The sequence below is a fragment of the Ahaetulla prasina genome, chromosome 2, assembly GCF_028640845.1.
Source record: "Ahaetulla prasina isolate Xishuangbanna chromosome 2, ASM2864084v1, whole genome shotgun sequence".
Lineage (NCBI taxonomy): Eukaryota > Metazoa > Chordata > Lepidosauria > Squamata > Colubridae > Ahaetulla > Ahaetulla prasina.
Genome location: NC_080540.1, coordinates 273,955,556 through 273,973,476, shown reverse-complemented (window position 1 = coordinate 273,973,476; position 17,921 = coordinate 273,955,556). Strand labels below are relative to the sequence as shown.

The 17,921-nt window shown below is 36.1% G+C and overlaps 1 protein-coding gene and 1 long non-coding RNA gene across 2 annotated transcripts in view; both read right to left on the bottom strand.

Moving 5' to 3' along the window:
• The window catches only part of ADAMTS6 (ADAM metallopeptidase with thrombospondin type 1 motif 6), a 157,153-nt gene that overhangs the window by 128,375 nt on the left and 10,857 nt on the right, over positions 1-17,921 (bottom strand). The window lies entirely within an intron of this gene.
• On the bottom strand, positions 13,907-16,551 carry LOC131191704 (uncharacterized). The gene is made up of 4 exons (XR_009153562.1): positions 16,414-16,551; positions 16,288-16,326; positions 16,077-16,196; positions 13,907-15,596 (listed from the first exon to the last, which is right to left on the bottom strand). It is a non-coding gene; the product is annotated as an uncharacterized LOC131191704 (long non-coding RNA).

Sequence of the window (17,921 nt, the reverse complement as noted above, 5' to 3'; positions counted from 1 at the left end):
TACTGTCATTTGTTCAGATGTGACTCTGGTCATAAAAAATGATTATCTATTTATACATTTTTTAAACCACCCTTCTTCCTCACAGAGGGACTCTAGGCAGTCAGTATACAAATAAAAACAAACCATAAAAACAGTACACAAAATTTAAAATAAGGCAATGATGAGTTAAAAATCAGTGTAAAAATTAATTAAAATGTGGGGACAGGGCTTTTTGGGCACTAGCCAGCCGCACGGCTGTATGCTCCTGTCTGAGTCTCAAGCAAGGCTGCAGAGACATTTTTCACACCTTTCCAGAAGCTGAGCAAAGACCCTTCTAGCTATGGCTGCTACTGGCTGCCACCATGAAGGATGTTTACATTTCTCTCTATTCACCTAAGTATTCATATATAGTAAGCTCTCAGCTTAAGAGATGAATTAAACCCAAAATGTAGTACATGACAAATGGAATTGTACACATATGCAACACCATTTTTCACAATAGATTTTGTTCTTGGTTCCATTAAACCAAGCTCTGATAAATTCTTCTAATTGCTTTTGGTTTTGTTGTTAAATTTTCTTTTTAAGTTCTGTTTTAAGTGGTATGGAATTCTGTGTTTCCTTTTTGGAAACACAGAATTCCATTTTCCATTTTGGAAAATGAAAACTACAACATTGTTTTAGTTATCCAATGTCACTCCTCCTAATCAACATCTTACAGGGGAAGGATGAGCATGGCTCCTTGCTGGAGAGGAAAAAGGCCTTTTTAATAGTTCACCCCTAGTACAGGATAACCCAATCATTGGGACTAAATTAATGTAGATTTGGAGAAAGTTCAGCAGAATGTGAGCTGCCTGCAGTTCTTCTGCCTACATTCCCTAGACTTTTCAGGATTCCAGATATACAGTCAGGTATATTTTACAATTGACATAATGCTTCAACAAAGATATCAGATTCCTCCCCAAAGTAACTTTACTCTAGAATAATGCTGCATATTGTTTGCATGGAAAAAACATCTATATCCAGAAGAGTCCAGGCTTTGGAAGTCTAATGAACAACTTGAAGAAACCATTGGCTTGGTATGGCTTGACTTGGCTTGCCAAGCCAAGTCAGGCCAGAACTCAACAAATCATTCCGGGAAATATTTCACAGAACAGAGTAGGCTTTAAGAAAAAATACAGTTATTTTTGCTTGAAGTTAGTATGTCCATGACAAACATGTCTTAAATACAAGAAGTATATGGACATGGATAACAAAATGATAGACCTCATTCTACAAATATCATATTTATATCTTTATTCATTAGATCAGGGCTGTCAAACTCTTGGACCACAGACCAGATACATCATGTGCTGGCCACGCCCATGCCCAGTTTAGCCAAGAGGAAAAAAGTTCTGATACATCATGTGACGCCACCGTGACAATGTGAGTTTGACACCTCTGCATTAGATTTATTTGCCAACATTTCTGCAGGTGCTTAAGGAAGCATTAGTATTTGCTTCCATTAATTTTTCTAAAAGTAATCTTGAGGGTTGAGCTACAAATGCAGGATTGCTGATGATCCCCTAGGGATCTTGTATGGGTGAGACTGGACTTGAACTTGGGTCTTCTTGGTCACAATCAAGTAACCTAACCACTGTGTTATATCATTTCTCATCTTAAAAATAATGACTGTACTATGTTCTGAAAAACCATCCTACCTTGCCTCCAGCCTTGGTAAATTGTATTTTATATCCTTTACATATATTCCAAAACCAGGATATTCCACATTTCCATTTAGAGTATACTTAAATTTCAAATGGCTTCAGCAATAGAGAGCAGCACTTTCTGATTAAATACTTTTATTTAATGCTGTTATAGAAGCATTATTTGCATATTTTATTCACTCAAAATGTATGTTGACATTTAGCAAGAGAAAAAAGCCATTTAGTCTATTTCAAATTATATAGCCACAAATATTATCAAAAATAATACATATGAAATTTGTATACATGCAATGTCAAGTGCGTATTTAACATGTTTAAAGAGCTGGCTTCGTTATAAATTGTTGACCCTTTTATAACAAAAAAAAATGCTGTAAAACAAAAATTACAAAAAAACCAACCCCAAAATTGTAATTTTGTTTTGTTTCTTTTAAAATGCTGGTCTCCAAGTATTTTATGTTAATACACAACAGCTGTCTAAGACTTGAGAATGTGCAGCTACTTGTAGTCAAAACAAAACAAGGAAAATGTTAAATTAATATTTTAACAGAAACTCATGGTTTCAAATCAGACAATGTCAGAAACGATATATTTAAAATGTCCTGGAGCAGTCTATCTGTGTGTAGAGGATGTTTTGAATTATAAACAATTCTCCAGCATTTTAAAACTCCTAAGCTTGTCTCTTCACAAATCTATCTTTCCTTCCTTCCTTCCTTCCTTCCTTCCTTCCTTCCTTCCTCCTTCCTTCCTTCCTCCGTCCCTCCCTCCTCCACTCTTTCTCTTTCTGCCCAGATATTATTTTACATATCCTGTCTATGAGTATGTTTTATGAAGAAATGTGAGACACTCTTTTTAATGAATGTTTTTAAATTGTGGCAATCCCTACTTTAACAGAACTATTTTGGCTTCTTCCTTTATCTTTCTGTCATTGCTTAAAACATTCTTATTCTGGCAAGCATTTTGTTTGCTAACTAAATTTCAACATAGATTTGAGAGGACTTTTTAAAATTTTAGTTATATTTTAAACTGAATTTAATTGAGTAGACACTTTTTAAAAAAACACAAAACCGAAGTAAAAAGTAGAAAAATGATAAAACATTTTGCATATTACTAGATTTGAAGATATACTAATTGTATGTGCAACAGATTTTGAAATATAATTAAGGACAAAAACAATATATTTAATTAATTTCCCCACTCATGGCATGTTACAGAGAGCACTATAGAGAAAACTCAAAGTAACTTTGACTGTAAAATTGACTGTAACTTGCTTAAGATACAGTCAATTTATTTTGCAATGTTTGAAATGGCATTCATTTTATTAATTCAATTTTTTTTAACTTTTAACAAAACTTTTCTGTGTATTTCAAAATATAAGCTAAGTCCCAAAGACCTTGCCCAAATCAGCAATTCCGAATCCTTTGAGGCAGCTTAGAAAAATATAAAAAGTATATGCAGCCTAGTCTTAGGGATGTTATATTCCTAATAAATTTCAGTTAAATGTCTTTATTTCTAAAATCTGCTAGTCAGTCTGAAGCAGGAGCATTCAGAGCACTATACAACAAAAATCCAGCCAAAAATCCATAAAGGACATAATAAATTATTCTGTTAAAATAATCAATATAAAAGTTGCTGAAAGCAGCAGACTCTATAGAGTAAAAGATAACACTAATTAGAACAACAGATGGCATCAGCAACGCAGAAAATTAAATTAAATGCCCTCAGAGAATAAAAATCTTTGGCACCAAAAAGACAGCAGAAAAAAAAAGGCCAGATGTGCTTCACTGGAAAGAATATTCTAAAGTTAACACGTTGTTAATGAGAAGGCCTGCTATGAAGTTGCCACTTGCCATTATCTCCTTCTGTGCAAACCTTCTGCGCAGGGCCTCAAAAAATGAGCTTAGATAAGAATAGATGTGAAAAGGAGCTGCTTTACCTACTTTGGTCTCAAGCCAGAATTGAGCTGAAAGCAAACTGAGAGTCAGACAGTAAAAATGGCATACTGTACAGTGGGTAAGCCTCTCTGGATAAACATCCAATTTTTTTTAACCAAACTACCATGAAAAATGCACTAAGCGCAGATAAACCAACTCTCAAACTTCTTGTATAGTTTTTCCAATATATTCTAAAGGACTTTGCATGTTTTCATAGTTTGTATCAATAAACACTTTCCAGAACAGATTCTGTTTTAAATTTTCACACTTGATTAATCTGCAGGTGATATATTTTTCACAGTATTTTGGTTTGGCTTATCTGTAAGCATATGGATACTTTTTTTAAAAAAATACTATATATACTTGCAGATAAGCCCTTTCAGGGGATAAGCTGAACCCAATTTTTGGAGTGCATTTTGGTGCCTAACATTCTCAATTTATCCACTAAAATACATGGTAATAATGTATCTAGTTTTCTCAGTTCTTTCTAGTCCCTGTATCGGGACTAAAAATCATAGTCTCCCGGTTTCTAGGTTGGTTCCTTTTCCTCATGTTAAACTAGCTCTCCTCAGTACTTTAGCAACCATATTTTGAACTGTGGACTTTCAGGGGCATTTTCATATATAACTGTAATCTAGAAAGATTCCCAGGGCATAGCTTACTGAAGCTAAACTACCTACATCCATCGCTGACACACCAAACTAATCTGATAAAAGGTGCTCCATGCAACAAAAAACAATTGAACCTTTAATGGCAAAGATGAATCTAAAAGTACACCAGTTCCTTGAACAGATGACCCATCCATTTATATTCTTTGAACTGAGCTTCATATCTTATGTACTTACCATCAAAAGCAATAATTAAGTACCTTCACTGTCTCAACTGAACCTGATGAAAAAGTAAGACAATGTTGAGTAGGATGTTACTGCATATTTCATCTCCAAATCACTTATCTATTTCAAACATAATCCAGGGATAAAGAGGAACTAGTTTGTGCAAAAATCTTTCAATCTCACTTTCTGGAGATAGTCATGCAAGTTTGAGTAGAACTACCACAAAATTCTACCATTTGACAATAATGTGAGGTTACGGTGGTCCTGAAAACTGATGAAAAGTCAAAGAGAATTAATAGTCAAATCACTTTACAATCAATGCCAAAATCAGATCTAAATTTGAATTGAAATGGACCAGAAAATCTATTTCATTTCATTCATCACAGGGTCTCATAAACCACAACCTTTTGAATATTTTGTCCAGGAAGGAAACATTACAACTGGCCTATAATAATTCAGATATATGGAGCTCAATTTTTTTTTTGAGAATTGTCTAATTACTGCCTCTTTTGAAGAGGAAAAAAAATCCAAGAGGGCGGCACACCGAGACATTGTGACTTTGAGCTCCTGGTGTTATAGTGGAGTGAGTGGGCAAAAACTAGTCTATACCTGCAAGGAGTTACTAAAGATTGAACCTTCTAGTTGACTAGATATTACCAGCGACTTCCAACGGTCTCATAATATACCGAGTGACATAGTAAGACTGCTAGTTTCTCCATTGATCACTGTTGGGCCTGGGAGGTGGCACCGACGGCAAAGAGAGCAGAACCAGAGACAAGGATGCAGAACTGGTTTGCTAGCTCGATTACAGAAGCAGCCTCACAGACCAGCATTACCAAGCATTTTTCTAAAAAACACTAGATCCTTTGTCAACAAAACCAAATAACTAGAACTATGGATGGAGGAAAATAAGCTTATTCATGACTGCTGCGTGATGACCTGGAGACCTGCTTCATCCACTCATACTGGATGCATCAGTGGAGCTAACTAACCGCACCACACACCGCTTCGACAGAAACGGCAACTCCGGTAAAAGCAAAGGTAGAGGACTTTGTATTTACACACATAATGACTGGCTAAACCAATTTTGTTATATACATGATGTACAATGACAATAAATGCTATTATTATTATTATTGCATCATCATCATCATCGTTGTTGTTGCTGTTATTGTTATTATTATTATTATTCCCACTTATTGGAAAATATATATAATCTATAGCTATGCTATTTCCTTCTTATTATGCTGTATGTAGTAACATATAATGGATAAAGATTAACCAAACAGATTCTTGACCAAATTATTGCTTGCAGATTTTCCAATGCACCATTTGTTACTACTTCATCATGCCTTTGTTTTTAGTCAGTCTGTACAATCTTCTTGCAGCAACTATCTAAGTGATCCATTGTTTCTTCAGATTCTTTGCAAAGATAGCAATTGCTGCCTGTTCCTGTCTTCTCAATTCTGGATTTCTTCTAGAGGTTTGGTATTATGTAGGCAGAATTAGCCCCTCTGTCTCTTTCTTCAACTTCCCCGCTGGGTTTTTTATATCCTGGTCTTGTAATACTTTGCTTTGTCTTTTTTCTGTTCTTAATTTGGTCTTTCTTGTAGGCCACTTTCATCCCTCATTCAGCAAGCCTTCATGATATATTACCGTAGCTACAGTGCATCTTCTTCATTGTCCTTCAGATATTCTTCCAATGCCCTTTTTTCCTTTTATTTTCCTTTGGGAAAATAACCACTTTATAAACACCTTATAAAAAACCACTTTATAAACACTTTATAAACACCTGGCACAACATAGGAGAACAAAGACATCAGGACTAGATTCAACAATTCATCTGCATTTAAAGGACAGAGGCCACTCTTTTGAAGACAGCAAAGTCCACATTTTGAACAGAGAGGAGTGCTGGTTTGAAAGAGGGGTTAAAGAGGCCATCTATGTCAAAACTGAACAGCCCTTTCTCCACAGAGGGGGAGGGATACGACATCACCTATCACCAATCTACAATATAGTCTTTTCAACAGTTCCAAGAAGGCTGCACACCCATTTGCACCACTCAGGTGACTCTGATGACACAGATAAACTTCCAGATGACTTTAATTACCCACTAAAAGAATGCAAATGACCAGTTGTCTACAAGTAATATAAATTCTTCCATTCCCCATCATCCAGTTAAAGCTGAAGAAGTTTCTTGGATGAGAAGCGAAATATCTTCAAAGAAAAATCAAAATCTATTTTCCTCTTGAAAAAGCACCTTTGGGACACTCTGCTGAAGTATTCATTGCTAATTTTTTTCTTGACTTCAGTGTGCTTGATGTTGTTAGTTTGAACAATGCTATCTGTAGTGATTGTCTTCATCCAGGCTCTTGATATTTTTTTGCATAGGGCATCCTGATTCCTTCAGTTTTCACTATCGTTTTCTGTTTATGGGGAGGGTGGCACATGGGTCCAGTCCAAACTCTATGGCAATAACTTAGTTGTACATTCAATTTCATTTTCGAGCACTTTTCATATAGTATCAAATCAGCCATGTAAAGGAGATGGGATAGCCTGGTAGATGTTCTTTATGTTTGATAGGCATGGCCTGACTTGTTTGGTATTGTTAATAGACAAATCAATGCAATGACAAACAGTAGTGGTGAGAGTAAGATTCCTTGAAAGATTTCTCTCTTGGTGTTAACCTTTCCTGGTCTATCATCATTAACCAACAACTGTCTACCATTCTTCCATTGACCTCTGCAACAAGTTTTCTGATGTTCTGATGTTCCTATTGACTCCTGTTATTTTGGATTGGATTACCCAGTTATGAGGCAGGGAGTTGAATGTCTTCTTTTAATCAATTCATGCTATGTTCAAATTGATCTTCCTTTCCTTACAGTTTTCCAAAATTATCATATCAATGGGGAGCTGATCTTTTGTTCTTTTGCTGTTTGGGAGGTTTCCTTTCTGCTTAAATGGAAAGAGCTGGTTTTCAACTAGATGCTGTTAGGCTGCATCAGCTACCATATTATTTAGCAATTTGAAAGTTATTGGTAAGCATGTAATTTGCCTTAGTTGCCAGGTACTGCTTATTTGTTGGATCTTTCATTATCCGCTAGGCTTTACCAGATGTTAATCAATCTTCAATTTTACTCCCTTGCAATATGATGTTAAACTGCTTGGCAATGAGCTGGTGAATTGTTTCTTCTGTCAGATGTTGACTGGGTCACTGTTTTCCCTCCATTGATGGATTCAGAGAAATATTTCTAACTTGACTGACACTGGAGATTCTGCCTACAGTGTACAATTTGAGTTTCCTATCTGCTGGTTTTCTTGGCTATAACTATTATTTGCTGCTTTATTATTTCTGGTGCTTCCTTTAACTTCCTTGTTAATAGGCGATATTTTTTGATCAGGTATCCTTTGGCTTTCTTCTTATTCAAAAACTGATTCTTCATTTCCATCACTTTCCTAGAATAGACCTAGTAATGGATCAATTGTAATGAAGCGTATGCTGCACATAACCTGAGCAAGTTGATAATATTTTACATGTCTCTACAATGCTTCTTGTAACATACAATGAGGAAAATGATGTATTGCTGCTTTCGTCAATTATGTTGCCAAGTATATTATATGTATATGTTTCAGAAAAAGACAATGACCACCACTTACATATTGCTACCATGGAAACTACATGGATGAATCCTTGAAACCACCAGCACTGAAGCTCAGCTCAAAGGAAACTTTACCTCATTAGCTATTAGTTTATTTAAAGATTTAAAGTCTGTTCATTTGAATATTTTCTTTATTTCTTTCAAATTAAATAATTCTTGTATTGAAATAATTTGCTCAGTGCTTCCCCCCCCCCCTACAGTAGGGTTCTGGTGCACTAAATTCATCATATGTGGTATAACATTTGAAGCCTCCAGCCGATGTTACCAGTACATTAGAGGTTATATCTCTATATTACCTAAAGATCCTAGTCCAATTATATGTTTAATTGGGTGGAGTGGGAGTTAAACATGTAGGAACATCAAGAAAGGGATAATTGACCCTACCAATTAACCTCCAGAAGGGTGGATTTAATCACAAGCAAATTCCATCATTCAAAGCATTACATTAATTCCACCCAGACTGTCATGGAAACCCCTAAAATATTAGCCTACTTTGCATGCCTAGTCTTTCAAGAAAAAGATCAGGATGGAAAAAGTGGCAAAAAATGTCTCACTTGCCATTTTGAATTACACTAGTGGTACAGAAGATGTGTTCCTAATGCTCACTAGAATCAGGGAAATAAAGTCATATTCTCCATTATCACAAAGACTGCTTTTGGCTACATTCTTTAAAAAGTACTTAGAACCAGCAATGAAAACAGGTGGACCCCAGTCCCTGAAAAATCTCAAACATTCCTACATAGTCCTAAAGGTTAAGAAACAAACACAATCTAATAGATATGTAAGCTATGGCTCTCACTACCCAGATTATCTTCGAAAATGGTGCCAGTGACTGTGAGCCTTGCCTAAAAACATCGTTCCATTTTGTGATAGCTACAACCATCATTTGTCAATAGGTGATTCATCTAAAAAATAAGGGGCATTTACCACCATACCATACCTTACCCTTCATAGTTACCCTACACTATACTATTCCCAGAGTACATCAAAAAATAACCACAGAAATACCCTTCCATAGGCAAACATGCAAGAAAAGTTGCACTAATTCCTTCCCACCAAATACAACCTCAAACAACCCATTCTGAGAGCAGAGCAATAGAGATATCCCAGATCCCACAGAATACCAACATTTCAACGTCAGCCCCCTCAGGAGTCCCAAGTAGAGTATGTACATTTTTTAATGGAGTTTATATTCCACCTACCCGGTGACAGCACTTTATCACTTCGGCGTGTCCCCGCTGCAGGAAGTGCTGTGATTCCATCCGCCAGAAATGCTTCTGATTGGTTCATATGGGGGGGGGGTGGAGTTCACTGAGAGCTGCTGAATATGATGCTATTGTCCCAGCCCTGGAAATGACTCTGATTCATGCTAAGTCTTGATTGACAGACCAAGCACATGTTATCCTAGTCCCACCCTCAGAAGCACTTCTGATTGGTGCAAAATCCTGATTGACAGATTGAGCACATGGTGGACTAGTACAATCCCCAGAAATAACTCTGATGGGTCAACCCCGCCAGCAGGAAGATTACATAATGCAAAAGGGGACAGTGCTTACATAAACTAGCAAGTAATAAGATAAAATCATTACTAAAATAAGTTAAGTGAGCCATGGCTTGTTTGTTTGTTTTAATGCTAGGAATTTTGAGCTAGTCCCCTTCTTTTCTATCAGCTAACACAGAACTGCCTGCAGCTGTATTTTATCAACTGTAAAAAAAAAAGCCTAATTTGCAAAATATATTTAAGCATGCATTTTGTCACAATTGTTCTGGGCCACAGTAAAGGCAGGAAAGAACTTAAAAGTGTGGAATCTGATGAGGATCTCACACAAACTCACAGTAAATCAGTAAATATATCTACAGCGGAAGAGCCTATTATGAGTAAAACTAACTAATCTACAAGGGTGGGCCATTCAGAGCATTCATGTTTCTGCCATGAACCTCCAGAGGACAGTTACCAACATGTCAGAATGGTGATGCTGTGCATGTGTGCATGCTGCATAGGCATGTTTGATCAGGGTATGTTTGAATTTGTCCTACAGATGTCATTCTGAGCATGTGCGTTAACAATAGCATCTGCAGATGTTTGTGCATTTTAGCAGTTTAAACCTTTGCCTTCATTTGACAATAATATGGCAGCCTCAGATTTAGATGCTATCCATTAAACCTTGAGGAGCTAGTGAAGTCCTCTTGACAGATTGTACTAAAAGCGGTTGTTGAGTTTCTGATAAAGAAATAGGATACTTGAGACTGATTTTGATTGCCACCTAATGTATTATAATGTTCATGTTGTGCAGTATGTGAAAGCAGAGGACATACTCAGTAATACTTACCAGACATCTTGTGAAATGATGAACAGTTCTTCTTTATCACCCATCCAAGGAACAGGCTTAGGTAAGTAAATGATTTTTATATAGTAAGCAGTAAAACAGGCTGGTGGTGATAGCACAGTAATAGGTTAAGTTTTATATTTTGCATTAACGATGATCTTTCTAAAAGGTGTGCCCATGTGGCAGAAAGGAGTGTGTATTTGCACTTTATCTATTGATGATAATGATGATGGTGATGACAGTGAGGGATATTTTTCCAATGTTAAATTTAGACTCTGAACACTGAATCACCAATAAAAAGCATGTGCTAAAGAGAAAAGTGTGATTGTCAGTAGTGTTTTGACAGAATAAATATGAAAACATTCTAAGGGAAATTTATTATACACTGATTGTATAATATCAGATAATGCCAACTTTCCCAGCTCCATTGTTAAGTTTTTAGAGCTTTCATTCACTTCAAGTGCAACATTTTTTCTACTGAAGCTTTTAAGGGTTTACCGTATGAAAATGTTTTAAAGCTGTACTCTGACAACAATGTTACAAAGATCAAAAGGTTAAACATTTTGTAAAAAAATCAAGCTGGGAAGGAGACTTGGAGCACGTAACCATTATTAACACATGCAAATATGTATGGCTTATCATAAAATAAAGACCAAAAGTTAAGCTCATTGTTTGCTTTACAGTATTTTTATTCATTTTTATAATTTGAACTGGTCACTAAACTTTAGGACACTTGCAGGATTTGACATTGGGGCCTTAACAGGTGCACTCATAACAGAAACAGGAATAGTGTCACTTACATCCTTAAGAGCCACAGACTTTCAGCTTTCTAATTTCAAAAAGTTTTACAAAAAATTTTTTTCCCCCTTTCCTCCCAACCCCCCTCCCTTCACTAATCCCCTCCCCCCTCCCCCCTGACTTCCCGGAACAAACCCAAGGTATAGTTAAAAATAAAACAAACATATGCTAAGAAAATTTTTCCCCAAAACTATTATACCAATTTCCCCTCTCAAGCTCTGACTTCCTCCTAACATAACCAAAATCCTTCAAAAAAAATTAACAATTAACAGTAATAAGATATGTAAAGCAATAGAACAAATTAATCCTAAAGTATTTAAAATCAGCTAAAGCATAAAAATCCAATCCCATTCAGAGAATATCTCCCTTATAGCTTCTATAACCATATACTTTTTCCCCCAGGTCTTTCTTACATAAGATCTTTCGAGAATATTCTATTTAAAATTCAGTACAACACATTATAAAATTTCAATACAGAAAATTACAATATCTATTCAACTTTAGTCCTTCCTCGTCAAAATCCAGTATAAATCCAAATATCTAGTCTTTTATGATAGATATAAAACATATAATCAACCCATTTCTTCCAGATCTTCCTCACATATTGTCTTTCAGGGACACTAATATTTTTGTCTGTTAATATTTCAAAACAACCTTGTTTCAAGGATAATACTTTTGTCTCTTGCCATTTTTTTTGATGCATTAATCTGTCTGTTTTTCATTACTCCTTTTGAAAAGTCAGTCACAATATTTCCTAGTAGTTCCTTATGTCCAAGAATCCACAAATTACTGCCGTATATTTCATCAGTCCAAAAAGAGAACTCTTGGAAAGCATTAACCCTGTGAGTTTTTTCAGTTCGGGAGACAGCCTCCTGTAGCACAAATTCAGGCATTTCATCCAAACTATTTAAAGAAAACTTCTTTACATCAACTTGTTTATTCACGATCATATCTTCATATTTATCCACTTTTGTTTGTATCTCCTCCATTCCATTTTCCAAGTCCTGATTACACTGGTTAATTTCCTCCAAGCTCTCATCCAAAACGTCCCCATTTTTTATCAATTCGTATTTTTGAATAATTAAATACATTCTTTCTGTGTAATCCTGTATAAAGTCACGAATCCATTCTTCTGAAAGAACCTTCATGGCAAAGTTCTTGCTGAGAATCCCCTTATGAAATACTTAAACAACGTAATATAATCCAACAATCCACAGTCCAACACAATAAGATAAAATCTCTATTCAGTTTCGATTTCGCAGCAAGACTCCTTTCCTTTCCCTTCCCTTTATCGCTCTACTTTCAGTTGCTCTCAAATGCCATTTTAAACAATTAAAGGAAGGGGGGGGGGAAATTTCTCTTTTTAAAGAAGGTGGAAGTCAGAAAGTCAAAAATACTTGCAAACCAATAATTGTTCACTCATGCTTCTTCCGTCTGCTTATAGAAATCCACAAAAAGAAATCAATTGTTAGCAGAAGTGGACACCTTCTTCTTTTCCTGCTTTTGCAGAAGCGCACTGAATACTGGAGATTAAAGGAGGATTCAATGGGATTCGACCTTTCGGGACTTTGCATAACAAAAACAAAGCCCCTAGGGGAATCTACCACTCCCCCCCCCCTGCTCTTTCTCTCTCTTTCAACCAGAGAGGGAAATTGAAGCCGGGAACAGCTGTTCGTTGCTGTTTTCACCGGCTTTTACCATATCCAGTGCGGAATGCCATAAATTAGCACCCAGCGATAAAGATGGCGCCAAGCGTAAGTCTGGGGCCAAGTGTAAGTCTAAAACAGCAATATTTTAACAGCAATACAAAACTCAGCAATACTGTTAGAACCTTCATATCGGCCATGGCACTCATAAATTCATTCCAACCTTTAGGGTTTTGTTTCATAGTACGTGCTTGGAGTTGCAAAGCCCCTTTTACCAAGTCTAAAATATTAGTATCAGTAAGTGGGACCTCTTGTATACATACCACAGTAATCCCAAGCAATAATGTCCCAATGCTGTTTCATTTTGTTCAACAAAAGCTCAGCATTTTTCCTATAATGGATGCTCACTCCATCTAGGTTCTCCTTTATTGTTGGATCCTGGGGCAGCTGTTGTGATGATAGTTCTCATAGTCCTGGGGTGATCAAGAGTGTTCTGGTTGGCAAATGGGATTCAGAGTATCCTTTTTAAGACTCATTTTGTCTGGGCAGCCTTAGAAACCTCTGCCGCACCAAGCTATGGAGCTTAAATTTTGATGTCCTCAATCAAATCAGATCTCTGAAGAATGGATCACATGTCATTATTCAAATGATTAGTGCCGGTAGTCTCTAAAGATTCTGCCTTGTAGCTGCTCCATCTGATGATGTGGCACCAACTACATTTTCTTTTTTACCTGACCAATAGATTAGTCACCAGTAGTATAGCAGCTCCCAATAATGGCTCAATAAAGTTTCTTGACTGATGAACGATCTGCTTCTTCTTTTTGAGTGAGGCTGTTCCATCACCCAACTTTTTAGTAAACTCTTTTTTTCCTCTTTACATTCTGGTATTATGAAAACTTCAGAGGCAGGTTACCTTTTAAAGTGTTCAGTCCTATTTTTTTATTTTTTTATTTATTTTTTGTTATTGCCCCTTCCAGGTCATTGTTAGTGTTGTATAAGATAGCCTTTCTATGTTTTGGTCCAGCCTTTATCAAGATTTTAAAAATCCCCCAATTTCTGTGTACCCTCCCAGACATCCTGAATGAGCTGAGATACAGCTGCTTAAGCTACTGTTTTTACCCCTTCTTTTTCATAGTATACACTGCAGGCCAATCAGGAAGAAAGAAACTGTAGTATCCTGGTGTAGTGTCTGCCAGATCAACCAAAATATAAACCATGGGGTTTGCCAGTGGCATCTTGGCATACTTCTAAAACATACCAAGTGTTACTGGGATACATGTGCCCTGACAATGTGACAATTTGCATCAAGTTGCAGAGGCATCAGAATAATACCAAATATTTTGCATTCAGAGCTATTGCTTTCATTTCTTTACCTTGAAAAAACAGGTTTTGAAATATGATAATAATACTCAGATTTCTGTGACAAACATACAGTGTAAAAGGCTTTCTCTCTTTGTTGTCCTTGTCTGAGGCCATGAGGTATCTACCATTGCTATATTGATTTGATGGGGTTGAAACAAGTCAGTATCTTCAAAAGGGGCTAGAGGACTCTCCATAAACTTAATACTGGGATATTTATTAAGCAGTTTTTTGTGCAAGGGTTGCCAATAGTTAGAAACCCATGCAATTAGTTTGACGCATTTGAAATAATAGTCTCACCATGTTCTAACATTTGCTTTATAAAAAAAGATTTACCAGAATTGGACAGACCAATTCTGTATGATACAAGAAAAAGGATGTACAGACTGTGCAGTTTTCCACCATACTTAATAACGATAAGGTAGCACACAGTAATTCTCAACTTTGAGAACGCTTTTATTATTTACTTTTAGAGTTTTTCTGAGCACCTAATTCTACTTTGATCTCTTTCTTCTCTTCCTCATCACATAAACAATAATCATCAGCCGAGTCTTTCAAGCTCTCAAAGTTAACCTTACAACAATTGGCAGTTTTTTGTGTAAATCTTTTCACTTTTAACACTGTCATCCCATTTGGCAAAGCATATTCATACATTTTGGGACCAACTACCACAAACTCAATGATGGTGGTGTTTTGTGGAATCTCATTCATCAGCCGCCTTAATCATCTAAGGGGGGTGTCCACATTCCCTTGCTACATTTTTAACAGAATCAGTGTCATGGTATTGACACCTCTCCCCCAACCCATCAAACAGTCTGTATAATTCCAACTGCACATAAACATTGTAAAACTGGAAATGAATATGTTGATACAAGTTGATTTGGTAGTCTAATGTTTGGCTATTTTCCATGTGACAATGCTGCTGGCAATTTAGCATGTGAATCCACAAATTCACATGCTAAAACTTCATTACAGGACACAAAAAATATTTTAATAATTCTTCAGGGTGTCACCACAAATGTAGTCAATTGGTGCTCTGTCCGAAATTAAATCCCAGTTTAAAAAGAATTTAGTAACCTGCCTTTTAGCGGGACTTCAATATGCTCACACGGTAAGCATACACTTTCCTTCTTTTCATAATCATGAATATATTGTTCTTTATCCTGTTATGTCTTTCAGCAATCAGGGTAAAGCACTGGCCTCCTGCTTTTGTCTGAGACACATGAGATACATATTAATTCACCTGGTATTTCATGTGAAGTAGAGGGTTTTGATGTGGATGGCCTTGGCGCCATAATTTGTTGATCTACTTGTGAAACTGTCAGCATTGAATTCAGCAAACATCTGATCACTTCACCATTCTGAAGGAACACAAACAAATAGTACTTAGGACATAGAATTGTTACAGTACATAGAACTTATTGACTGATGGGTGAAGAAGGAGATTTTCTTTACATTTTTATTATTTGGAAGTTAGGTCACATCAATATTCCTAGTGACTATGTTTTCTAAAAACCTACATGTATGTGAAGTACACACTCTACCTTCTAATTCCTTATCCTGCATTCCACGCAATGTGGATGGCCTTGGTCCCACAATTTGATGAGGCCCTTGTGAAATAGTTCACACTGGACATTTAGCAAACAACTGATCAGTTCATTGTTCTGAGGGGAAAAAGGAACAAGGAAACAGTCATTTGTAACAACTGCTACAGTAAAGAGGGTATACTGATTGTTGGATAAAGAAATAGTCCTTACATTTTATTGTTTGGCGACTAGTTCTCATCACATTCCTAATAACATTTCTTAGATTTCTACATGCATGTGAATTAAATACTATACCTTCTAATTCATTGTCCTCTGTCCCTCATGGCCTGTGTTCCCTTCCCAATGGTATATATTGATACCATTATGAATCTTAGAACATTGAAAAATTGGCAAACACTTCATCTTCTGTGCATTCTGAAGGAAAAATGGAAGCAGACAAGCATCAGTATTGCTATAGAAATAGTGATGTTTCTAAAATTTATATGTGTGAAAGGAAAAAGAATACCTTCACAGGCTTCACATATTGTGATTCTGATCCCGCCTCCTAATAAAAACAACAATAAACATTATAAATACCATTTATGCATTTAAGAAATACTACATTTTAAAAATTAGCTACAAAATTACTTACATTAGTAGTAGCCATCCTGAAGGGGCCTTGTTACTGGGAAATGTTGCAGATCATCTGAAGAAGAAGCCTTCAACATTCTTTCCTGTTTCTATTAGATGAAGTCCCAGGCCCTGTTCTTGATGTAAAATTTGTTGCACCAAAGGCATTGCATTCTTAACATGTATTTTGTTTTTTGCAGAATTGGTCAGACCTTCTTCATCCGTCATATTGTAAATACATTTTAGCAAAAAAGAAATAACTGTTTTTAAACATGCTTTGTAAATATGTTTTATTTGAAATTCATTGGGGTGCACATGATTATTTTTTTGTAATTAATTTCTAGGACATTAATTACATATCATTTTCTTGAGAGACGTAGGAGTCTCATCACGAATCCTTGTCATTAATGAAAGGGGGGGAATTTCTCCTTCTCGGTATACTGTACGAATGTCTCGGCTTCATCCAGCAAGTGTCATTTGAAATATAATTTATTAATTTTGTCTGAAACATTAATGAATATCCATACAATTTGAGGCATAGAAATTTGAAGACACTTTTTAATAATATCTGTTTCATCAACTCCATCCATTTGGGCTTCATGTTGTAGACATCCCATTAAGCAATGATGCAGTATTTTTACAATTTGCCTCAAGAATATTCATAATTCAGTATTAGAGGAACATTTTTGGATTGGATTCACCATTTGATGTCTGACAGAACTGACAATGACAGGGCATGATCATCATATTATGTTTGCTCTCATTAATATTACAAAACTTAACTCTTTTGCTAAATCTGAGACCCCACTTTTCTGATTCAAGAATCAAATTTACATCAAACAAATTGCCATCAGATTCTGCTTTAGCATTCTTTTGTTATACTCTTCATTGGATTCTGAGACTGCCATATTATTCTCAAATGCTGGTGAGGGTTTAAACCGTTGAAGTTTGTATCTGCCTGCAGACACTACTGTTGATAGCACATGCTCAGAATGGTAACCCTAGAACAAGTTTGAACATGCCCTGAGCAAGCCTGTCACAAACATGTCTGCACAGAACACACACATGTACAGTCTCACGACTCTGACATGTCTGTACTTGCCCTCTGGAGGTTCATGTCAGAAATACGAATGCTCTGAATGGCCCACTCTTGTATTTTAGTTACACAGCCTTTTTATTTTATACTTAAGCCACCATCACCACCGATAAGCCTTATGTTTTTATTTGTAATGAAGTCTTTGGCTGCAGATGTATGCTGACTTACTTTACGTTTGTGTGAGATCTTTGTCAGATTTCCTACTCTGCTAATTTCTTTTTTGCCTTACTGCTGGACCAGAAGAATTGTGATAAACAACAAACATAAACGAATTTTGCAAAATAGGCTTTACTTCAATTTCCCCCCACAAATGATAAAATACAGTAGCAGGCAGTTCTATGTACATTGACTAGAAAAGAAGCCCCAAATTTCTAAATACCAAACAAACAAACAAAAAAGGCATTGGCTTGCTTATTTTAGTTATGATTTTATCT